Here is a 26,488-nt window from a genome sequence, read left to right as displayed (position 1 = left end):
TTATCATTTATGATGGCTGAGTACTATTCCATTGTATATCTGAACCACACATTCTTCATCCATTCATACATTGAAGGACATCTCAGCTCCTTTCATAGTCTGGCTATTGTGGACATTGCTGCTATGAACATTGGGGTGCATGTGTTCCTTCTTTTCACTACATCTGCATCTTTGGTGTAAATACCCAGTAGGGCAATTTCTGGATCATAGGGTAGCTTTATTTTTAACATCCTGAGGAACCTCCATACTGTTATCAAGAGTGGCTGTACCATCTCACATTCAAACCAACTGTGTAAAAGTGTTACCTTTGATCCACATCCTTGCCAACACCTGCTGTCTCTTGTGTTATGGATTTTTGGGAATTCTGATGGTTTGTGAGGTGATATATCATTGTAGTTTTTATTTGTATTTCCAGATGGTCAATGATTTTAAGCATCTTTTCATATCTCTGCTGGCCATATGTATGTATTCTTTGGGAAAAAAAATATATTCATGTGTTCTGACCATTTTTAAAGTTTTTTAAAGTTTAAAAACTTTTAAAGTTAAAAACAGTTTTTAAGTTTAATTTGTCAGAGAGAGAGAACAAGCAGGGGAAGTGGCAGGCAGGGAGAAGCGGGCTTATGACTAAGCAAGGACTCTGATGTAGGACTAGATCCCAGACGCTGCCTGGGATCCTGAGCTGAGCTGAAGGTAGGCACTTAACCCACTGAGCCACTCAGGAGTCACAGATTAGTTATATTCAAATGAATCTCATTTGGATCTCTTTTCTATTCCATTCACTTATATGTCTATTTTTTCTTTGTTCAATAGTACTTGATTAATGTGGCTTTTAACGATTATTTAAATCAGGTTGTGAGTCATCGAACTTTGTTCTTATGTTCTGTGTTGTAAATGTAAATTCTTTGTTTCTTCATATAAAATTTATAATTATTTCCTAAATATTTACAAAATATTTATCTGGGAATTTAATTGTGATTTCATTTAATCAATAAGACAAATTAGAGATAATTAAAAATTTGTTAAATATTTTATTTATTTATTTGACAGACAGAGATCACAAGTAGGCAGAGAAGTAGGCAGAGAGAGAGGAAGGGTAGCAGGCTCTCTGCTGAGCAGAAAGCCCAATGCAGGGCTCAATCCCAGGACCCCAGGATAACGACCCAAGCCGAAGGCAGAGGTTTTAACCCACTGAGCCATGCAGGTGCCCTGATAATTGGCATTTTAATATGTTTAGTCTTCCAAATTATGAAGATGAAATAGTTTATTAATTTATTTATTTAAACATCTTTTTCCCCAATATTTTTATTTTTTCCAAACAGATAATCTATGTTTTTTCTTAAGCTTATATGTATTTTTATTTTTTGAATGCTATTGTGAATGGTATTTTTCAAGAAACTGATTTTTTAAGATTTTATTTCTTTATAGTTATATCAAAGCAGGGAGAACAGGGGGTGAGACAGTGGGAGAGAGAAAGAATCCCAAGCAGACTCCCTGAGTATGAAGCCTAATGTGGGCCTTGATCTCATGACTCAGATCATGACCTGAGCTGAGATTAAGAGAGGAATGCTTAACTGACTCAGCCACCCAGGTGCCCCAGAAAACGACTGACTTTTATTTTAATTTTTTAGCCTGGCACTTGGCTTCATTCATTACTTACAAATGTTTTGTTGTTAAGTTCTAGAAATTTTATCATTTAAAAATATTGAATTTTTTCAACTACTTTGTTTCTTTTACTCTAATAATCTGGCTTTTTCTTCCCTATGCCTTGTTGATTTCACACATCATATAGATTAACTTTTAACTGTTTAACCAATTGAACATGACTTGCATAGTGGATAATAATTATACCTGGTTAGGATTCCTTTGTCTATAATCTTTTTTTTTAAATCAAGTATAATTGACATAAAAATATTATTTTTTCATGTGTTCAGCATAGTGATTTGAAGAGTACATTATGTAGTTCTTACCATCATGAGTGCAGTTGCCATTTGTCACCCTACAATGTTGTTAAATTTTAATGACTGCAATCCCTATGCTGTACTCTACATAACTGTGATTTATTTATTTTATAATTGTAAGTTTGTATCCTTTAATCTTTAGCTATTTTGTCCACCCTCCACCCAATTTCCTTTCTGGTAGTCACCAGTTTGTTCTCTATATTTATAACTTTTTGTTTATTTTTCTGGATTGTTGCTGTTTTTGTTGTTGTAGGTTGTTTGGTAGATTCTGATTTTTAAATCACATGGTACTCACCTTTCCTGTCTGATTTATTCCACTTAGCATAACACCTTCTAGGTCCATCCATGTTGTCACAAATGACAAGATCCCATCATTTTTTATACCTGAGTATAATCCATTATATATAGCACTTTTTAAATTAATCTATTCATTTAAGCACACTTAATTTGTTTCTGTATATTAGATATTATAAATAATGCTGCAGAAACATAGAACTGCATTTATCTTTCTGAATTAGTGTTTTTGTTTCCTTTGGTTAAATACTCAATAGTGGAATTATAGAAACATATGGTATTTCTATTATTAATTATTTCAGGTACTTCTGTATTGTTATCCACAGTGGCTGATTCAATTTAAAATTCCACCAATGGTGCACAAAGTTTTCATTTTCTTAGTATCTTCTCTGACACTTGTCTTTCTTGTATTTTTAGTATTAGCCATTCTTACTTGTGTGTTTTGGTTTGCATTTTCCTGATTATTAGTATTATTTTACATTTTTCCATATTTCTGTGTGCTCTCCATTTGAAGATGAATTTTCAAGTTATCTTCCAATTTTTTTTAAAGATTTTATTTATTTATTTGACAGACAGAGATCACAAGTAGGCTGAGAGGCAGGCAGAGAGAGAGAGGAGGAAGCAGGCTCCCCACTGAGCAGAGAGCCTGATGTGGGGCTCGATCTCAGGACTCTGGGATCATGACCTGAGCCGAAAGCAGAGGCTTTAACCCACTGAGCCACCCAGGCGCCCCTATCTTCCAATTTTTAAATGAAACCCTGTTTTTGTGTGTTTTGAGATACGTAAATATATGCATTGTATATGTAATATTAACCCCTTATAGGATATACATTTGCAGATATATTTTATATTCTGTATATGTGTGTGTCTGTGTGTGTATTTGAGTATAGTTGACACAAAATGTTACATTATTTTCAGATGTATAACATAGTGATTTAATCTCTTTAAATGCTCACCACAAGTATAGGTACAATCTACTACCATAAACTGTTATTACAATTTCTTGGACTATACTACCTATGTTGTGTATTTTGTTCCTATGAGCTATTCATTCCATAACTTATAGCCTTTAGTCACCTTCATCCATTTTTACTAATAGCTGACCCATAGAGGCACATCCTCTATATTTATAGGTCTGATTCTGTTTCTTATGATTTTTGATTCTTTAATTTAATTTTTTTTTAGATTCCATATGAGTGAAACCATATGGGATTTGTCTTTCTCAATCTAACTTATTTCACTTGTCATAATTTGCTCTAGGTCCATTCTTGTTGCTGCAAATTCAAGATCTTATCCTTTCTTGGGTTGCATAATATTCCCATGTGTGTGTGTGTGTGTGTGTGTGTGTGTGTGTCGGTCTTTGTGTGTGTGTCCGTCTTTATCTATGTATCTATTGAAGGACACTTTGGTTACATCCTTATCTTCTCAATGTAAGTAATGCAACAATGAACATAGAGATGCATACTTGTTTTCAATTAGTATTTTCATTTTCTTTAAGCAAATAACCAGTAGTGGAAAGATGATATTTTTATTGTTAAGCATTTAAATTTTTTATTTTTAATTTTTAAAAATTTATTCAAAAACCTCCATAATGTATTCTACAGGAGGTATACCAACTTACATTCCAACCAACAGTAAATGAGGGTTGTTTTCACCACATACTCACCAACCCTTGTTATTTCTTGTAATTTTAACTCTAGTTTCTATTCCCCTGATGATTACTGATGTTGAGCTTTTTGACTCATATGAAGTTTTTGGAAAATATCTACTCATATCCTCTATCTTTTAGGGTTGAGTTATGTGAGTTTTTATGCATTTTGCATATTAACCACTTATTATATCATTTGCAAATTTCTGCTATTTGTTGGATGTATTTTTTGCTGTTGTTGTTTATGGTATCTTTCATTGTACAAAATGTTATTTTTGTGAGGTCTTAATATTTTATTTATGTTTTGGGCTTCCTTACCTTGGGAGATATAACAAGAAAAATGTTTTTATGGCCCCTATCAGAGCAATGCCTGCTCAGTTTCTCTTGTAGGATTTTTAATGTATCAAGTCTCATATTTACAATTTCAATTCATTTTGTATTTTCATTATGTCTAGGGTTAGGTAGTAGACCAGTTTTGTTTTGTTGCATGTAGCTGTCCAAATGTAGCTTCAACATTTATTAAAGATACTTTACTCCATTGTTCCATTGTATATTCTTTCTTCTGTTGTCATACTTTAGTTGACCAAGTAAGTGTGGATTTATTTCTGGACTCTCTGCTCTGTTTCATGGATGTCTCTGTCTATTTCTGTGCCACTCATCTACTTTCTTGTCTTATTCCAGATTTATAGTTTTTCTTGTAATCTGGGATAGTGATACCTTCAGGTGTGTGCTTATTTCTCAGGATTGATTTATTCATGGTCTTTTGTGGTTTTATATAAATTTTAGTATTATATTTTATTTTTTATTTTAGTGTTAGTTTTCTTGTGTGAAAAGTGCTGTTGGTATTTTTATGGAATTTCATTGAATCCTATATTGCTTTGAACAGCATGGCAAATTTAATAGTATCTATTGTTATTAACAAATAATATCATTTGGATAATGTCATTGGAATATCTTTCTATTTTTACTTATGTCATATTCTATTTCTTCTACCAGTGCTTTATAGTTTCTCAGTTGTTTAATCCTAGGTATTTCATTATTCTTGATGCAATTATAAATTTTTTAAAACTTTACTTTCTTCCACTTATTTTTTTGATATATTGAAATGTGACATAAATAGTTGGGTATTAAGGTATCCTTTACATTTACTAATTGATTTATTCTAATAATTTAATTAGAGTCTTTAATATTATTATATTAATATCTATTATATTAATATATATTAATATATAAATTTTAAAATTTTATATATTTATAAACATATATTTTATATACAAATTTATATGTATAATTTTTTAAATTTTCATTTTTTAAATTTTAATATAATTTATATACACAAAATTATATATATAATTTATATATTAATATATTAATAGAATTAATAGAATATAATTAAGTATATTAAATATTAAATATTAATTTTATTTGTTAGATAAATACTAATTCATCTAATAAATTTATTTGACTTATTTAATGTATTTATCTAATTTATTTATCTCATTTAATTTTTCTCCCTTAATCTATCTGATAAATTAAATATTAATTTATTTAATAGAATCCTTAGGGTATCTATGTACACTATATTATGTACAGTATTATGGCATTTGCAAATAGTAACATTTTATCTTTATCCACCAGTATGGATGAATCATTTTTATTTTTTCTTGTCTCATTGCTGTGACTAGGATTGCCAATACCAGGTTGAATAGAAGTGAATTTGGACATCTTTGCCTTGTTCTTTTTATTTTATTTTTCACTTTTTCACTGTTCTAAGATTCATTGTTTATGCCTCCACACCCAGTGCTCCATGCAATACATACACTCCTTAACACCCACTACAGGCTCATGTAACCCCTCAACCCACTCCCCTCCAAAACGCTTAGTTTGTTTCTCAGAGTCCACAGTCTCTAATGGTTCATATACCCCTCTGATTTCCCCCAATCCCCTTCATCTCTCCTTCTCCTAATATCCTCCATGTTATTTCTTATGCTCCAAAAGTAAGTGAATCCAGATGATAATTGGCTTTCTCTGCTTTAATTTTTTCACTCAGCATAATCTCTTCCAGTCCCAACCATGTTGATACAAAAGTTGGGTATTCATCCTTTCTGATGGAGGAATAATATTCCATTGTATATAGAGACCATGTCATCTTTATCCATTCATCTGTTGAAGGACATCCTGGCCCTTTCCAGAGTTTGGCAATTGTGGCCATTGCTGCTATAAACATTGGGGTACAGATAGCCTTTCTTTTCACTACATCTGTATCTTCTGGGTAATTACCCAGTAGTGCAATTTCAGGCTCATAGGGTAGCTCTATTTTTAATTTCTTAAGGAATCTTCACACTGTTTTCCAAAGTGCCTGCCCCAACTTGCATTCCCACCAATATTGTAAGACAGTTTACTTTTCTCCAAATCCTCTCCAACACTTATGGCTTACTGTCTTGCTCATTTTGGCCATTCCAACTGGTGTAAGGTGGTATCTCAATGTGCTTTTGACTTGAATCTTCCGGATGGATAATGATGGTGCATATTTTTTCATGTGTCTGTTATCCATTTGTATGTCTTCTTTGGAGAAGCATCTGTTCATGTCTTCTACCCATTTTTTGATGTGATCATTTCTTTTTTGAATGTTGATTTTGAGGAGTTCTTTAAAGAACTTGGATTTCAGCCTTTTGTCTGTAGTGTAATTTGTGAATATCTTCTCCCATTTTGTGGGTTGTCTCTTTGTTTTGTTGACCTTGTCTTGTTCTTGATCTTTGGGAAAAAGCTCTCAGTTTTTTTACCATTGACTATAATGTTAGTTATATGTTTTTCATATATGGACTTTGTTATGTTGTGGTATTTTCTCTTTAAACCCATTTATTGAAACATGTTACCTCTCAAAAGCTTTCTCTGCATCTATTGAGGTAATCGTAGAATATTTTATCCTCCATTTTGCTTATGTAGTGGATCCTGTTGGGCAATTAGAAAATACTGAGCCATCTTACAACACCAGAATAAATCTCATATGATCATGCTGAATGATCATTTTAATAAATTGTTGAATTTTTTTTGTTTATTTCGATGTTTGTCAGTGAAATTGGTCTGTCATCATTGTTGTCATCTTCTTTTTCTTCCTCTTTTTTCCTTCCTCTCTCTCTTTCTTTCTTTCTTTCTTCCTTTCTTTCTTTTTTCTCTTTGGGTTTTGTACCATAGTAACTGTGACACTAAAAATTATTTGAAACATTCTTCCTTTTCTATATTTTGGAATAATTAAAATAAAATAGATATTAAATCTTCTTTAAATGTTTGATCAGATTAAACTATAAACCCATCATCTCCTGGACTTTTATTTTTTGGTAAGTTTTTTTGATTATCAATTCAATTTTATCACTGGTAATGGGTCTGTTCAGATTTTCTATTTCTACCTGACTTAGTTTTGAAAATTATATTTCTCTAGTTTATCCTTTTCTTATAACTTGTCCAGTTAGTGTTCATACACTTTCTTGTAGCATTCTCTTATAATCTTTTTTCATTTCTATTGTGTCAGTTGTTTCTTCCTTTGTTTATGATTTTATTTTTTGGCTTATTTCTTTTTATTCATAATGGATCTGGTTAAATGTTTATCAATTTTATTTACCCTTTCAGAAACTAGCTCTTGTTTTCATTAATTATATGTACATATGTATATGTATTATAATATATAATTATATATAAAATGTTCATATATTTGCCCCAATGTCATTTATTTCTAGTCTGATTTTCATTATTTCCACCCTTCTATTCAAGTTCAATTTTTTTTTCCCCTAGTTCTTTAGGTCTAAAGTTTAGAGTTTATTTGACTTTTCTCTTGATTTTTGAGGTAGGTATATATCACTTTATATTTTCCCCTTATACTTTTTTTTTTGTTCCAATATTTTGGGCCACTGTATTTGTATTTTCATTTATGTTCATGTATATATTTATTTCTTCTTTGATTTCTTTATAGACCCAATTTTTATTTATTAGTACATTTATTTACTTATTTACTTATTTAAATAAACATATAACATATTTTTATCTTCAGGGGTACAGCTCTGTGAATCGCCAGGTTTACACATTTCACAGTATTCATCATAGCACATACCCTCCCCATTGTCCATATCCCCACCACTCTCTCCCGTCCTCCCTCCCCCTAGCAACCCTCAGTCTGTTTCTTGAGATTAAGTCTATTATGGTTTGTCTCCCTCCAAATCCCATGTTCTTTCATTTTTTCTTTTCCTATTCCCCAACTCCCCCACATTGCATCTCCACTTGCTCATATCAGGGAGATCATATGATAGATGTCTTTCCCCGATTGACTTATTTCGCTAAGCATAATACCCTCCAGTTCCATCCACGTTGTTGCAAATGGCAAGATTTCATTTCTTTTGATGGCTGCATAGTATTCCATTGTATATATATACCACCTCTTCTTATCCATTCATCTGTTGATGGACACTTAGGTTCTTTCCATACTTTGGCTACTGTGGACAATGCTGCTTTAAATATTCGGGTTCATGTGCCCCTTTGGAGCACCATGTTTGTATCTTTAGGATATATACACAGTAGTGCAATCGCTGGGTCATAGGGTAGATCTATTTTCAGTTTTTTGAGGAACCTCTACACCGTTTTCCAGAGTGGTTGCACCAGCTTGCATTCCCACCAACAATGTAGGAGGGTTCCCCTCTCTCTGCTTCCTCGCCAGCATCTGTCATTTCTTGACTTGTTAATTTTAGCCATTCTGACTGGTGTGAGGTGGTATCTCATTGTCGTTTTTGTTTGTATTTCTCTGATGCCTAGTGATGTGGAGCATTTTTTCATGTGTCTGTTGGCCATTTGGATGTCTTCTTTGCAGAAATGTCTGTTCATGTCCTCTGCCCATTTCTTGATTAGATTATTTGTTCTTTGGGTGTTGAGATTGCTAAGCTCTTTATAGATTTTGGATACTAGCCCTTTATCGGATATGTCGTTTGCAAATATCTTCTATTCTGTCTGTTGTCTTCTGGTTTTGTTAAATGTTTCCTTTGCTGTGCAAAAGCTTTTGATCTTGATGAAATCCCAATAATTCATTTTTATCCTTGCTTCCCTTTCCTTTGGTATTGTTCCTAGGAAAAGGTTGCTGAGGCTGAGGTCGAAGAGTTTGCTGCCTGTGTTCTCCTCAAGGATTTTGATGGATTCCTTTCACACATTGAGGTCCTTCATCCATTTTGAGTCTATTTTTGTGTGTGGTGTAAGGAAATGGTCCAATTTCATTTTTCTGCATGTGGCTGTCCAATTTTCCCAGCACCATTTATTGAAGAGGCTGTCTTTTTTCCATTGGACATTCTTTCCTGGTTTGTCGAAGATTAGTTGACTGTAGAGTTGAGGGTCTATTTCTGGGCTCTCTATTCTGCTCCATTGATCTATGTGTCTGTTTTTGTGCCAGTACCATGCTGTCTTAATGATGACAGCTTTGTAATAGAGGTTGAAGTCCGGAATTGTGATGCCACCAACTTTGGCTTTCTTTTTCAATATTCCTTTGGCTATTCAAGGTCTTTTCTGGTTCCATATAAATTTTAGGATTGTTTGTTCTATTTCTTTGAAACAAATGGATGGCATTTTGATAGGGATTGCATTAAATGTTTAGATTGCTTTAGGTAGTATAGACATTTTCACAACATTTGTTCTTCCAATCCATGAGCATAGAACATTTTTCCATTTATTCGGGTCTCCTCAATTTCCTTTATGAGTACTTTATAGTTTTCTGAGTATAGATTCTTTGCATCTTTGGTTAGGTTTATTTCTAGGTATCTAATGGTTTTGGGTGCAATTGTAAATGGCACTGACACCTTAATTTCTCTTTCTTCTGTCACTTTGTTAGTGTAAAGAAATGCAACTGGTTTCTGTGCATTGACTTTATATCCTGACCCTTTACTGAATTCCTGTACAAGTTTTAGCAGTTTTGGAGTGGAGCCTTTTGGGTTTTCCACATATAGTATCATCTCACCTGCAAAGAGTGATAGTTTGATTTCTTAATTGCCGATTTGGATACCTTTAATTTCTTTTTGTTGTCTGATTGATGAGCCTAGGACTTCTAATACTATGTTGAACAGCAGTGGTGATAACGGGCATCCTTCCGTGTTCCTGACTTTAGTGGAAAAGCTTTAAGTTTTTCTCCATTGAGAATGATATTTGAATTGGGTTTTCCATAGATGGCTTTGATAATATTGATGTATGTGCCCTCTATCCATACATTTTGAAGAATTTTAATCAGGAAGGGATGCTGCACTTTGCCAAATGCTTTTTCAGAATCTACTGAGAGTATCATATGGCTCTTGTTCTTTCTTTTATTAATGTATTTTATCACATTGATTGATTTGCGGATGTTGAACCAACCTTACAGCCCTGGAATAATTCTCACTTGGTCGTGGTGAATAATCCTTTTAATGTGCTGTTGGATCCTATTGGCCAGTATTTTGGTGAGAATTTCAGCATCTGTGTTCATCAAGGATATTGGTCTGTAATTCTCTCTCTCTCTCTCTTTTTTTTTTTTTTAATTTTTTAGAGCAAAGATCCTGTGGCTATACATTTTATTTCAGTGTTTTTATTTTTCTTTTAACCATACTTCAATTTTTTTGTAATTCTCTTTTTTGATGGGATCTTTGTCTGGTTTTGGGTCAAGGTGATGCTGGCCTCATAAAATGAGTTTGTAAGTTCTCCTTCCATTTCTATTTTTTGGAACAGTTTTAGGAGAATAGGAATTAATTCTTCTTTAAATATTTGGTAGAATTCCCTGGGAAGCCTTGCCCTGGACTTTTGTTTGTTTGGAGATTTTTGATGACTGTTTCAATCTCCTTATTGGTTATGGGTCTATTCAGGTTTTCTATTTCTTCCTGGTTCAGTTGTGGTTGTTAATATGTCTCTATAAATGTATCCATTTCATCCAGATTGTCGAATTTGTTGGCGTAGAGTTGCTCATAGTATGTTCTTATAACTGTTTGTATTTCTTTGATGTTGGTTGTGTCCCACTAATTTTTTAACTGTTGCATTTTCATTATCATTTGTTTTCATGAATTTTTTCAATTCTTTTTTAATTTCCTGGTTGACCCATTCATTTTTAAGAAGGATGCTGTTTAGTCTCCATGTATTTTGGTACTTTCTAAATTTCCTCTTGTTACCGAATTCTAGCTTCACAGCATTGTGGTCTGAAAATATGCAGGGAATGATCCCAATCTTTTGATACCAGTTGAGACATGATTTATGACCCAGGATGTGGTCTATTCTGGAGAATGTTCCATGTGAACTAGAGAAGAATGTATATTCTGTTGCTTTGGGATGGAATGTTCTGAATATATCTGTGATGTCCATCTGGTCCACTGTGACATGTAAGGCCTTTATTTCCTTGTTGATCTTTTGCTTAGATGATCTGTCCATTTCAGTGAGGGGAGTGTTAAAATCCCTTACTATTATTGTATTATTGTCTATGTATTTCTTTGATTTTGTTATTAATTGGTTTATATAGTTGGCTGCCCCCATGTTAGGGGCATAGATATTTAAAATTGTTAGTTCTTCTTGTTGGACCGATCCTTTGAGTATGATATAATGTCCTTCCTCCTCTCTTATTATAGTGTCTGGCTTAAAATCTAATTGATTTCATATAAGGATTGCCACCCCTGCTTTTTTCTGATGTCCATTAGCATGATAAATTTTTTTCCACCCCCTCTCTTTAAATCTGGAGGTGTCTTTGCATTTAAAATGAGTTTCTCATAGGCAGCATATGGGTGGGTTTTGTTTTTGTTATCCATTCTGATACCCTGTGTCTTTTGATTCGGGCATTTAGCCTATTGACATTCAGGGTAACTGTTGAGATATATGAATTCAATGTCATTGAATTGCTTGTAAGGTGACTGTTACTGTATATTGTCTGTTTCTTTCTGATCTACTGCTTTTAGGGTCTCTGCTTAGAGGACTCCTTTCAATATTTCCTGTAGATCTTGTTTGGTGTTTGCAAATTCTTTCAGTTTTTGTTTGCCCTGGAAGCTTTTTATTTCTCCTTCTATTTTCAATAATAGCCTAGCTGGATATAGTATTCTTGGCTGCATGTATTTCTCATTTAGTGCTCTGAATATATCAAGCCATTTCTTTCTGGCCTGCCAGGTCTCTGTGGATAGGGCCACTGCCAATCTAATGTTTTTACCCTTGTATGTTACAGACTTCTTTTCCCGGGCTGCTTTCAGGATTTTCTCTTTGTCACTAAGACTTGTAAATTTTACTATCTGATGACAAAGTATATACCTATTTTTATTGATTTTGAGGGGGATTCTTAGCATCTCCTGGATTTTGATTTTTTTTTCCCTTTGCCATATTATGGAAATTCTCTACAGTAATACTCTCCAATATACCTTCTGCTCCCCTCTCTCTTCTTCTTCTGGAATCCCAATTATTCTAATCTTGTGTCGTCTTATGGTGTCACTTATCTCCTGCATTCTCTCTTTGTGGTCCAGTATTTGTTTGTCTCTCTTTTGCTCAGCTTCTTTTTTCTCTGTCATTTGGTCTTCTATATCACTAATTCTTTCTTCTGCCTCATTTATCCTAACAGTAAGAGCCCCATTTCTGATTGTACCTCATTAATAGCTTTTTTAATTTCAACTTGGTTAGATTTTAGCTCTTTTATTTCTCCAGAAGGTCTTTTATCTCTCTGGAGAGTGTTTCTCTAATATCTTCCATGCCTTTTTCAAGCCTGCCTAGAACCTTGAGAATTGTCATTCTGAACTCTAGATCTGTCATATTACCAATGTCGGTACTGATTAGGTACCCAGCCTTCGGTATTGCCTCTTGTTCTTTTGTGTGTGTGTGTATGCATGTGTGTGTGTGTGTGGCGAGTTTTTCCACCTTGTCATTTTGTCCAGATAAGATTTGCTTTATCCTCCTCTGGAATTGCACTGTTCTCCTTGTTGAGTGAAGTTGGTCTTGGCTGTGTTTCTTGTTGATCTTCTGGGGGAGGGGCCTGTTGTAGTGATTCCCAAGTGTCTTTGCCCCAGGCGGAATTGCACCACCCTTAACAGGGGCTGGGCTAAGTAATCCCCTCGGGTTTGCATTCAGGAGCTTTTGTTCCCTGAGCACTTTCCATAGAGTTCTGGAGGATGGGAATGAAGATGATGTCCTCCTAATCTAAGGCCCCAAGGAGCCGAGAGCTCAGGGTCCCGCTCCTCAGTGTGCCCTCAGAGAAAAGCGCCCAACCATCCCCGTCTCCCTGGCGTTTGGCTGCACTTGGGGGAAAGCACTCAATTGCTCACACTTGGAGAAAATCATCCGGTCCCTTCTGTCTCCGTGGCCTCTGGCCACGCTCCAAGCTCACCTAGCCTGCGGCTGGTTCAAAGTAAGCCTGAGTTGAAAGCTCACTCTTTGGCTTTGTCGCTGTTGCCGGCTTCCCCGCGCTAGTACCTGTGAGCTCTGTGACCTTCTTTGACTCCGTACAACCTGGGGTTATGCTGCCCCCGCATGGACTTCCCCAAAGTTTAGCCTCTGGAGCGAATTCCCTCCGTGGAGCAGACTTTTAAAAGTCCTAATTTTGTGCTCTGTTGCTCCACCACTTGGCGGGAGCCGGCCTCTCCCCCACCCTGCCCCACATCTATCTTCCCATCACTTTGGATTCACTCCTCCGCAGGTCCTACCTTTCAGAAAGTGATCTATTTTCTGTCTCTAGAATTGTTGCTCTTCTTCTTTTTGATTTCCCATTGCATTTGTAGGTGTTCACAATGGTTAGATAAGCTATCTAGCCGGTCTCCTGCTATCTGATGTCATTTCAGCCTGCTACTTCTCCATCATCTTGTCTTGCACCCCACTATTAATACATTTTTATTTCACCTCTACTTTTATTTTTGGTGACTGATTTCTAGTTTCATACCATTGTGTTCAGAAAATATGCATGATATGATTTCAATCTTCTTAAATTTATTGATACTTGTTTTGTTTCCTAATTTTATCTATTCTGAAAAATATTCTTTTTTCCATAGTTTTTTTTTAATTGAATTTGCTAATGTTACAGAGTTCTTGCAGTACCGAAATGCCTGAGAATTCAAGGAAAGAAATAGTGCAGGGGTGCCTGAGTGACTCAGTGGGTTAAAGCCTCTATCTTTGGCTCATGTCATGATCCTGGAGTCCTGGGATGGAGCCCCACATCAGGCTTTCTGCTATGCAGGGAGCCTTATTTCATTCTTCTCTTTCTGCCTGCCTCTCTGCTTACTTGTGATATCTGTCTGTCAAATAAATAAATAAATAATCTTAAAAAAAGAAATAGTACAATGGACAGCATCACTCACCCATCATTCAGCATATTAAAACTTGATTCAGGGTGCCTGTGTGGCTCAGTGGATTAAGCTTATTCCTTCAGCTCAGGTCATGATCTCAGGGTCCTGGGATTGTGCCCCACATTGTGCTCTCAGCTCACCTCCTGTTCTGCCTACTTGTAATATGTCTCTCTGTCAAATTAATAAATAAAATCTTTAAGAAAACTTGATTTCATATGTAATTTTATAATTTTACAATCTTGAAAAGTTTCAACAGGAGTTAGAACTTTAAATCTCTTGCAGGTCTTCAGATTTCTAGTATAATATGCCATTAAATAAATGCTACACATATTCATTTCAGTTCATTCCTCAATAAGAGAATTCCCAACAAAATTTTACAGGAAAAAATGTATACTTTTCATGGGAAATATATGGCTAGAGGTCCAAGAGGTTATTTGTTAAGATTTCTGGTTCTGAAATGAAGTCTTCTGTTTAACTAAGAATCCCTCATTTCTCTCTTAATTATCCAACTTCTCCTTGGCTGACTCAGCCACTCACGCCAATACACCAAAAGGAAGGCACCCTGCCTGCCACCTAAAACAACGCCAATATATAAATTTTAGTTCTTAAAGGGGCGTCAGGAAATTACCCAGGATTACTGAAAAGTCTTTCCATCTAATTTAATATTCTGGTAATTTAGTGATTTTGTCTTTGGTTCTGTAGAAATGTTTCAAAGTGATATGTAACCACTTGATGCAGAGTCTGGGTTTTTCTATAATAAATACCTTTGCCAGATGTACGAAGGAGTTGCAGATTTGCTACTGGCAAGAGTGAAGTAAGTGAGCGTGGAAAACTATACAGTGTAGGGGCATTTCCTAGAGGAGTTCAGTCTTGATGAAATTGTAAGTGCAGGAATCTGTGCCAGGGAGGTCACGTTATCTCCTGACAGGACCTGCATACCACATCTGGACCATGATGTTGGAGTTATTCTGGAGACTGTTCTATGTACACATGAATGGATTGTGTGCTCTATTTTTGGGGGGGGGATGGAATGTTCTGTATATATCTGTAATGTCCATCTGGACTAATGCATCCATCAAGACATGGTTCCCTTAGTGATTTTTCTGCCTAGCTGATTTACCCATTGATATAAGGGGATTTAAAAATCCCCTACTTTTATTGTGCTACCATAGATTTCTCAGTTTATATCTGTTAAAATTTTCTTTATGCATGTAGGTGCTCCAATATTAGGGACATAGGCATTTATAGTTGTTATATCTTCTTGTTCAGTTAACACTTTATCATTATGTAATGGTATTCTTAGTCTCTCATATTACAAACTTTCTTCTGAAATCTATTTTTTCTGGGATGCCTGGGAATCTCAGTTGCTTGAGAGTCTGCCTTTGGCTCAGGTCATGATCCTGTGTCCTAGGATCAAGCCATGTGTTAGACTCCCTGCCCAGTGGGAAGTCTGCTTTTCCATGCCCCAAACCCTGCTTGTGTTCTCTCTTGCTATCTCTCAATTACATGCATACCGACATACAAACATACATACGTACATTCAGTCTATTTTTTCTGATATATTTTGCTATTTCAGATTTTGGTTTTGTTTCTTTGTTTCTATTTGCATGGTAAATGTTTTTCCACACTTTCTCTTTCAGTTTTTCTGTGTCTTTTGGTGTGAGCGGAGTCCTGTAGGAATCATGTAGGTGGGTCTTATTTTTAATCCATTTCACCACCGTTTTTTGATTGTAGCATCTAGGCTTTTTTTTTTTAAAGATTTTTATTTATTTATTTGATACAGAAAGACCAAGGGTGGGGGTTTTGGCAGGCAGAGGGAGAGGGAGAAGCAGCTCCCACTCAGGAATAAGCCCAATGTAGGGCTTGATCCCAGGACCCTGGGATCATGACCTGAGCTGAAAGCAGACATTTAATTGGCTGAGCCACCAAGGCTTCCAGCATGTACGCTATTAACAATAAAGACAATTTTGATATACATGTATTTGTTGTCATTTAAAAATTTTGTTTGTTTTATAGTTCTTCCTGTTTCTTTCTTATTTTCTTGCTCTCTTTCTTTGTGATTGAGGCATTTCTATAGGATTATATTTGGCTGTCATATGCAACATTTCATGTGTTTCTATTATAGGTTTTCTTTTTGAGGTTACTGTGAGGTTCATACATAACATCTGTAAGCCCATTCTAAGTGGTCTACATTAAGTTGATGCACATTTAAATTAAAACACATGACTTAAAAACTTCCTTTTTATAACTTTGTCCTCTACATTCTATGTATATGCTGTCTTATTTTACACCTAGTTATAACCTCCACATTTCTACTTAAAGAAGTCCCTTTGGCTTCTGTGTAGTACAGTCAGTTAAGTTCAGGTCATGACCTCAGGGTCATGAGATCAAGACACTCATCAGACTCCCTGCTCAGCATGCTGCCTGCTTGGGATTCTCTGTCTCTGTCTCTGTCTCCTTCTGCCCTTCCCCCTATTTATTATCTCTATTTCTAAAAAATAAATAAATTATATATATATATATATATTTAATGGTCCCTTTAACTTTCTCATAAGCCTGGTTTTGTGATAATAAGATCTTTAACTTTTTGTTTGGGAAAAATGATTACATTTTCTTCAATTCTGAATGATAATCTTTCAGTGTAATGTATTCTGAATTATAGTTTGTGTTGGTTTGTTTTCCTCTATGCACTGAGTATGTCATGCTTTTGCTTTTGGACATATAAAGTTCCTGCTAAAATATCAGCATATCACCTTTGCATGTAACATTTTGCTTATGTCCTGCTGGTTTTAAAATTCTATCTTATCTTTAACCTTTTGCATTTTAGTATTATGTGTCATGGTGTGGACTCATTGGGTTCCTTTTGACTAGAACTCTCTGTACTTCTTGAACCTGGATATATATTTTAAACCCTAGGTTAGAGAATTTTTCAGCTATCATTATTTCAAATAAGTTTTCTGTCTTTTTCTTTTCTTGTTCTGGGACCCCTATAATGCAATTTTTTTTGCTTGATATTATCTAAAAGATCATTTAAACAATCCTCATTTATTTAAAAAATGTCAGTGCCCAATATATTACTGCTTATGCTTTATTTTAAGAGTTTTATGATTTTAAGTCTTAAATATCAGTATTTAACCATTTTGAGTTTATTTTTGTGTTTGGTGTACAAATGGTCTGAAATCATGCTTTTGTCTATCCACTTTCCCAGTGGCATTTATTTTGAGATTTCTTTTCCCCCTTGTACAATCTTGCCTTTGCCAGGGATTAATTAACCTCATAATTGTTGGTTTAATTCTGGATTATTTTGTTCTATTGTGTCTATTTCTGTGCTGGTATCATACTGTTTTTTCATTTGTTTGTTTGTTTGTTTTTTACTATGTTATCTTTTATTTTATTTTAAGATTTATTTACTTATTTGACAGACAGAGATCACAAGTAGGCAGAGAGGCAGGCAGAGAGGAGGAAGCAGGATCTCTGATGAGCAGAAAGCCCAGTGCAGGGCTCAATCCCAGGACCTGAGATCATGACCCAAACCAAAGGCAGAGGCTTTAACCAACTGAGCCACCCAGGTGCCACCATACTGTTTTGATTACAGCTGTATTTTGGTAGACCTTGAAATCTGATATCACCAGCTTCAATCGTCTTCCTCAAGATTGCTTTGGATCTTCAGAGTCTTGTGGTTTCATACTAACTTTAGGATTGTTTATTCTAGCTTTGAGATAAATGCTGTTGGTGTTTTGTTAGGGATTGCTTTAAATCTGTATATTCCATTGACATTTTAATTATGTTTGTTCCTCTAATCTATGAGCATGGAATGTCTTTCCATTTCTCTGTGTCATCTTCTATTTCTTTCATCAGTGTTTTATGGTTTCAAAGTATGGGTATTTCACCTCTTAGCTTAGGTTTATTCCTAAGAATTATTTGGGGTGTAACTAAACAGGATTGCTTTCTTAATTTCTCTTTCTGTTTCATTATTAGTGTTTAGAAATGCAACAGATCTGTGAACATTGTTTTTATATCTGGTAACTGTACTGAATTAATTTATCAGTTCTAGTAGTTTCCTGGTGGAGTCTTTTGTCTTTTCTATATGGAATACCATGTCATCTGCAATTAATGTTTTACTTCTTTGTTATTTGGATGTTTATTCATTATTTTTTTGCTGTCTGATTGCTGTGGCTAAGACTTCTAGTACTATATTGAATCAAAGTGGTGAAAGGGGACAGACTTGTCTTATTCCTGACCTTAGGGGAAATTCTCTCAGGTTTCCATGATTATGATGTTTGCTCTCTGTTTTTTTTTATGTATGCCCTTTATTATGTTGTTGCATATTCCCTCTAACTCAACTTTGTTGAGAATTTATATTATAAATGATATTGTACTTTGCCAAATGCTTTTTGTGGATCTATTGAAATGACTATGTGTACCTTTTCTTTTATTGATGTAATGTACCATATTAGCTGATTTGCAAATATTGAATCACATTTGCAACCTAGGAATAAATCACATGTGATCATGGTGAATGATTCTTTTAATGAATCATTGGATTCAGTTTGCTAATATTCTGTAGACAATGTTATTATCTATGTTATTCACAAATATTGGCCTGTAGTTTTGTTGTTGTTGTTATTGTTGTGTGTGTGTGTGTGTGTGTGTGTGTGTCTTTATCTGGTTTTTCTATCAGGATAATTCTGTTCTCATAGAGTTAATTTGGGTAAATGCCCAGTAGTGCAAATGTAGTTATCTGAAGGGACGTGTGCACCGAAATATTGAGAGCAATGACCACAATAGCCAAACTGTGGAAAGAACCTAGATGCCCATCAACAGATGAATGCATAAAGGAGTAGTGGTATGTATATATATATATATATATATATATATATATATGGAAATACTATACAGTCATCAAAACCCCTGAAATCTTGCCATTTTCAATGATGTGGATAGAACTAGAGGATATTATGCTAAGCATGATCAGTCAATCAGAGAAAGGCAATTATCATATGATCTCTCTGATATAAGGAATTTGAGAGGTATGGCAGGTGGTCATGAGGGGAATGGAGGGAAAAATGGAATAAGATGGGACAGGCGAGGATGACAAAAGATATACTCTTAATTTCAAGAAAAAAAAACTGAGGATTTCTGGAGGAGAAGGGGTTGGGAGGAATGCGGTGGCTGGATGATGGATACTGGGGAAGGTATGTTCTATGGTGAGTGCTGTGAATTGTGTTAGATTGATGATTTAAAGATATGTACCCCTGAAACAAATAATATGCTAATAAAATAATTAAAATAAAATAAAATATAACACATAGAAAGAATGAATTTGGAAGCTTTTTTTTCTCTTCTAGTATTTGAGATAGTTTGAGAAGAACTGGACTTAACTCATCTTTAAGTGTTTGGTAGGATTTGCCTATGAAGTCATCTGGTCCTGGCCTTTTTTGGGAGTTTAGTGATATTAATTCAATATATTTGCTGGTAGTTCATCTGTTCAAATGTTCTATATCTTTCTGTATCAATTATGGTAGTTTATATATTTCTAGAAACTTATCTGTATCTCTAAGTTTTTAGATTTGTTGGCATATATATTTTTATACTTTATCTTGGAATTTTTTATATTTCTGCACTGCTGGTTGTTAATTTTTCTCTCTCATTTGTGATTTCATTTATTTGAGTCCTTCTCTTTTTCTTCTTGATAATTTTGGCTACTGGTTCATCTATTTTCCTTATTTATTTTTCAAAAAACTGAGTCATGGTTTCACTGATGTTCTATCATTTGTTTGTCTTTTAATTTGTATATCATTTATTTCTTTTCTGATCTTTATTATTTCCTTTCTTCTGCTGGTTTTGTGTTTTGTTAGCTGTTCTTTTTCTAGCTCCTTTAGGTGTAAGGTTACATAGTTTATTTGAGATTTTTTCTTGTCTTAGAGGCAGCCCCCTATTTGTATAAACTGCCCACTTAAAACCATTTTTGCTGCATTCCAAATGTTTTTCACCGTTTTGTTTTCATTCTATTTACTTTCATGTATTTTCTTTCTCTTATTTCCTGATTGACCCATTCATTTAGAAGCATTTTAGTAGCATTTACTTTAACCTCTATGTATTTTTGCTCTTTCCAAGATTTATTTATTTTTTGGTTGATTAATACCTTCATAGCATTATGTCAGAAAAGACACATGGAATGACTTTGATCATTTTTAATTTATTGGGGCTTGTTATGTGCACTAACATGTGATCTATTCTGGAGAATATTGCATGTGCACTTGAAAAATATGTGTATTCTTCTATTTTAAGATAGACTGTTCTCAGTAAATATGCTAAATCTGTGTGTTTCAGTGTGTCATTAAACATCCTTTTTGTCCTTTTTGATTTTCTGATTTAAATATCTGTCCTTTGGTGTAATGTATTAATTTCCTCTGCTTTTATTGTATTATTATGAATTACTTCCTTTAATGTTTGTATTTAACTGTTTCATGAATTTGGATCTTTCCATGTTGGGTTCATAAATATTTAAAATTGTTATATCATCTAATTGGATTGTCCCCTGATGATTATTTAGTATTCTTCCTTGTTTCTTCTTACAGTTTTTGGTTTAAAGTATATTTTATCTGATGTAAGTATTGCTACTATGGTTTTGTTTCAATATTGACATTCATGATAAATATTCCTCCATTCCCTCACTTTTTTCTTTTAGTTTCACTATTTTTCTGTATTAAGTTCGCATTTTCAATTTCATCAATTTCTGCAGAAAATACTCACTTTTTTCTTTCTTTCATATTAAAATAATTTATTTATTTATTAAAATTTATTTTCAGTGTTTCAGATTTCATTGTTCATGCACCACACCCAGTGCTCCATTCAATACGTGCCTTCCAAAATACGCACCACCAGGGTCACCCAACCATCCATTCTTTACCCTCTAAAACCCTCAGTTTCTTTCTCAGAGTCAACAGTTTCTAATGGTTTATCTCCCCCTCCAATATCCCCCTACTCACTTCTCCTCTCCAACTCCCAGTGTTCTACATGTTATTCTGTATGCTCCACAAGTAAGAGAAACCATATGATAATTGACTTTCTATGCTTGAATTATTTCCCTCAGCATAATCTCTTCCAGTCCCATCCATGTTACTACAAAAGTCGCATATTCATCCTTTCTGATGGAGGAATAATACTCCATTTATATATGGAACCTATCTTTATTCTCAATTCATTTGTTGAAGGCAATTTGTGGCTCTTTCCACAATTTGGCAACTGTTGCTATTGCTGCTATGATTATTGGGGTACAGATAGTCTTTCTTTTCACTATATCTGTATCTTTGGGGTAAATAACTGGTACTATCATTGCAGGGTCATAAGGAAACTCCAGTTTTAATTTCTTAAGGAATCTCCAGGGGGAGGACAAGATGGCAGGGGAGTAGGAGGAGGCACCTTTTCAGCCAGTACCCCAAAGTGAGCTACCTACCAAAGAACTCCATTCACCCATGAAATCAGTCTAAGATCAGAATTATACACGTCTGAATCTCTACAGGGGCAGAAGACGCCAGTGGGCAGGTAAAGCTGAGTGGGAACGTCGGACTGATATCAGAAGATAAACAAAAGGGGGAGGTAGCCACCAGAGGTGACCGGTTGGAAAGTAATACCCCAATACTAGCGAGAGTGCCCTGCATCTGGGGACCAGCATTAACTTGGAGACTGTTTGAAAGCACTCCAAATTAGCAAAGGATCACGGGGGGAAATTGTGGGAATCGCGGTGGCTATGGACAGGGGCTTAAGTCCCCGGTCCCAGGACAGCCTCCCTGGCGCTAAGGCAGAGAGAGTGCAGCAGAGAAACTAGGTCTTGGTCCCTAAGCCGCCAGCGCGCCCGAGAATGCGTGGGTTCTAGTTCCTGTGAGGGGATGGGAGCAACACTGGTCGGCAAAACGCGTGAGCCCTTCCACAATGCCTGAGATAGGCACGCACGTCCCTCATGCTCCCCTGAGTTACAAAGGCCCAGCCAGCGCTCTTTGACCAGCGCCATTGTTTCAAAGCCTAAGCTGTGTGCCCCAAACTCTCCCCTGACAGAGATGCGCAAAAGCCCAGCCTGGTCCTTTCGAACCTGCGCCCTGTTCTCAGTGCCTGAGATGAACGCGCGACCCATAGCCACCTCTGAAAGAGATGCGTGCAAGCCGGGCAACCTTAGACGCAGCAAGACCAGGCACTCCCAGCCCGGGCCAGCGGCAAAATCTCAGTGTGCAATTGCTGCTTGGAACCTCCTGGCGGTCGGGAGCTCCCAGACAGCTGCCACTGCCTTGGCTTTGGGTACAAGCAAAAGATCCTGCACCCCCAGAGTCTGCAAATTGGAACCTGCTCTGCTGGTGGCCTAGGGGGAACTTATTTAGGATGTGAATCCAGACTGAGGCTTCTCTCTGAGAGGGAGATCAGGGTGTGGTTTGTTTTCCTCTACAACTACAAAAACCATCAAAGGCGGTCAAGGTGAGAGGAAAAAAAAAAGTGAAAAAACATAAGTACCAGTTATTTACCCCAAAAAAAGTGAAAAAACATAAAAACCGCCAGAGAACAAAAGCCTGAAAAAAACCAGTTTCCTCAAAGCCCATCCCATTGAGGGAGGCGGGAGGACATAACTCAGGAAACATCATTGACTAACAACCCACGTGGCAGGCCCCTCCCCCAGAAAACAAACCAAGAAAGAAAAAAAAAAAGGACTACAAGAGAACATCCACTACTTCATAGGAAAACTTTTATTGTTTTCGTTCCCACTATTCCGGTTCATTTTTTTTTTTTTCACATAGGTATTTTTTTAACCTATTTACCATCACAGCAAGCTGTACAGTACATCAAATTACATAATAATTTAATAATAATTTAATAATAATTTAATAATAATACACCAAATTACATAATACCTTTCTAACCTGAACTTTTTGATACATACACCTATGTTTTTCTTTTGCATTTTTATTTTTTGAATTCCTTTTTTTAATTTTAGTTTAGTTTAGTCTAGTTTATTCCTTTTTATTTTTATCTTCTAATATTCATATAGAGTTAAACTTCAAAGTAATCCCCCTTCTCCAATCAATACTACTCTTATAGGTAAACCAATTTTTAATCCCCTTTATTAGGAAAGTTGAGTCCTTTAACAAAGATATCGAGATACATCCAGGAAGAATCAAAACAACCTTCCCCACACACACTTAGAATTTGTAAGAATCCTCCCATCTTCTTCCACCAGTGTTTCTGAGTTTCTGTGATTGTCCTGATATATATAAATCTTACACTTGGGGTTCTTTTTGACGAGGTTCTTTCTTTATTTGCATATGTATATTTTTTTCTCTTGTCATATACTACTATCAGTCGTTTTATCTCTTTTTGTTTGTCTACTTTATATATCTTACCTTCGGCCCATCAGGGATGAACCTTCTCTTTCTTCATCCCTTTCTTTGATCTCTCTCTCTCTCTTTTTTTTTTCTTCTTTTCTTTTTATTTTCTTTTCTTTTGTCTCTCGTTCGGGTGGGAAATCCTGATTGCTCAGAAGTGTTCCAGAGTGCACCTTGACTGCACAACAGTTGATACATCCAGCTACATCTGTTCAACTAGGAGGAGGAATGCCCAACAGAAGAAAAATACAGAGGATGGACCTTCTGCAACAGAGCTAATTGATATCAACATAGACAATATGTCGGAAAGAGAATTCAGGCTAACAAATATCCAGGCAATAGCTGGGTTGGAGAAAGCCATGGATGGCCAAACAGAATTGATCAAGGCTGAACTGAAAGCAAACAGACAGGATGTTCACAATGTTAGGGCGTAGCTTAAAGCTACCAGGAAGGAGGTTCACAATGCTCTCAATGAGTTCCAATCTAACCTAAACTCTCTCAAACTAGGGTAACTGAGAGAGAAGATAGAATTAGTGATCTGGATGACAGATCGAGAGAAAGGACCAGGAGGAAGCCTGGAACAAACAGTTTAGAAACCACGAAAACAGAATCAGGGAAATACATGATGCCATGAAGCATACCAACATCCGAATTATTGGAATCCCTGAAGGGGAGGAGAAAGAAAGAAGTCTAGAAGATATAGTGCAACAGCTCCTTCATAAAAATTTTCCCAACCTCACGAATGGAGCCAGTGTTCATATACTAGAGGCGGAACGGTCCACCCAAGATTATACATTCCAAAAAAACATCACAACACCTGATACTCAAATTGAGAGGTTAAAATTGTAGGTATAATCTCTTGAAAGCTGCCAGGGCAAAGACGCTCCTTACTTACAGAGAGAAGCCCATCAGAATAATGTCGTAACTGTCCACAGAGACCTGGCAAGCCATAAGAGGCTGGCAAGCTATATTCAGGGCACTAAATGAGAAGAACATGCAGCAAAGAATATTTTATCTAGCAAGACTGACATTCAAAATGGATGGAGAGATAAGAGTTTCCAAGACCGGCAAGGCTTAAAAGACTATGCAACCACCAAGCTGACACTGCAGGAAATATTAAGGGGGTTCTATAAAAGAGTAAAAACCCCAAGAATAGCATTCATCAGAAATATAGAGACAGTCTGCAGAAATAAAGACTTCAAAGGTAACTCAATGTCAATAAAAATGTATCTAACAATAATCACTCTCAATGTGAATGGCTTAAATGCACCCATAGAATGGCACAGGGTTTCAGATTGGATAAAACGACAGGACCCATCCATATGTTGTCTACAAGAGACCCATTTTGAACCTAAAGTTACAGCCAGACTGAAAGTAAAGGGATGGAGAAGCATCTTTCATGCCAATGGGCCTCAAAAGAAGGCTGGGGTAAAGATTCTCATATCAGATAAATTATATTTTAAACTAAAGACTGTAGTCAGTGATAACAGAAGGACACTACATAATCTTTAAAGGGACTATTCAACAGGATGATATAACAATTGTAAATATCTATGCCCCCAATATGGGAGCAGCCAATTACTTAAGAAAATTGTTAATCAAGATAAATAGTCATATTGATATGAATACACTAATCATAGGAGATCATAACACGCCTCACTCAGAAATAGACAGATCTTCGAAGCAGAAAATCAATAAAGAAACAAGAGCATTGAATGACACATTGGACCAGATGGACCACATAGATATATACAGAACATTCCACCCTGAAACAACAGAATACTCATTCTTCTCAAGTGCACACAGAACCTTTTCCAGAATAGACCACTTACTGGATCACAAATCAGGACTCAACTGATACCAAAAACTGAGATTATTCCCTGCATATTCTAAGATCACAATGCTTTGAAACTGGAGCTCAATCAGAAGGAAAATTTCAGAAGGAACTCAAATACCTGTAAGCTAAAGACTACCTTACTTAAGCATGCTTGGATCAACCAGGAGATCAAAGAAGAACTGAAACAATTCATGGAAACCAATGAGAATGAAGACACTTCGGTCCAAAACTATGGATGGGATACAGTAAAGGCGATCCTAAGGGGGAAATACATAGCCATCCAAGCCTCCCTCAAAAAAAAATGAAAAATCCAGAATACACCAGCTGTCTCTACACCTTAAAGAACTGGAGAATCAACAACAAATCAAACCAAGTCCACACATAAGAAGGGAAATCATCAAGATTAGAGCTGAGATCAGTGAGGTAGAAACCAGAGATACAGTAGAACGTATCAATGAAACTAGAAGCTGGTTTTTTGAAAGAATCAATAAGATCGATAAACCATTGGCCACACTAATCCAAAAGAAAAGAGAGAAAGCCCAAATTTATAAAATTATGAATGAAAAGGGAGAGATCACAACTAACACCAAGGAAGTAGAAACAATCATCAGAAGTTATTATCAACAGTTATATGCCAATAAGCTTAGCAACCTAGATGAAATGGATGCATTCCTGGAAAACTATAAAATACCAAATTTGAACCAGGAAGAAATCAACAACCTGAGCAGACCAATATCTAATAACAAGATTGAAGCAGTGATCAAAAACCTCCCAAAAAACAAGAGCCCAGGACCTGACGGATTCCCTGTGGAATTCTACCAAACCTTCAAAGAAGTAATAACACCTATTCTCCTGAAGCTGTTTCAAAAAATTGAAGCAGAAGGAAAACTTCCAGACTCTTTCTATGAAACCAGCATGGGGATCCATGACTGATCCCCAAAGCAGTCAAAGACCCTACCAAAAAGGCAAATTTCAGACCAATATCACTAATGAATATGGATGCTAGGATGCCAAACAAGACCCTAGTACACAGTTCATATTTATACAGATTATAATAGCATATTTGGATGTATCCATATGTTCATAAACAT

Source organism: Mustela putorius, unplaced genomic scaffold (assembly GCF_011764305.1).
Source record: "Mustela putorius furo isolate JIRA1106 unplaced genomic scaffold, ASM1176430v1.1 tig00001009_pilon_pilon_pilon, whole genome shotgun sequence".
Taxonomy (NCBI): Eukaryota; Metazoa; Chordata; class Mammalia; order Carnivora; family Mustelidae; genus Mustela; species Mustela putorius.
This window is presented reverse-complemented; position numbering follows the sequence as displayed.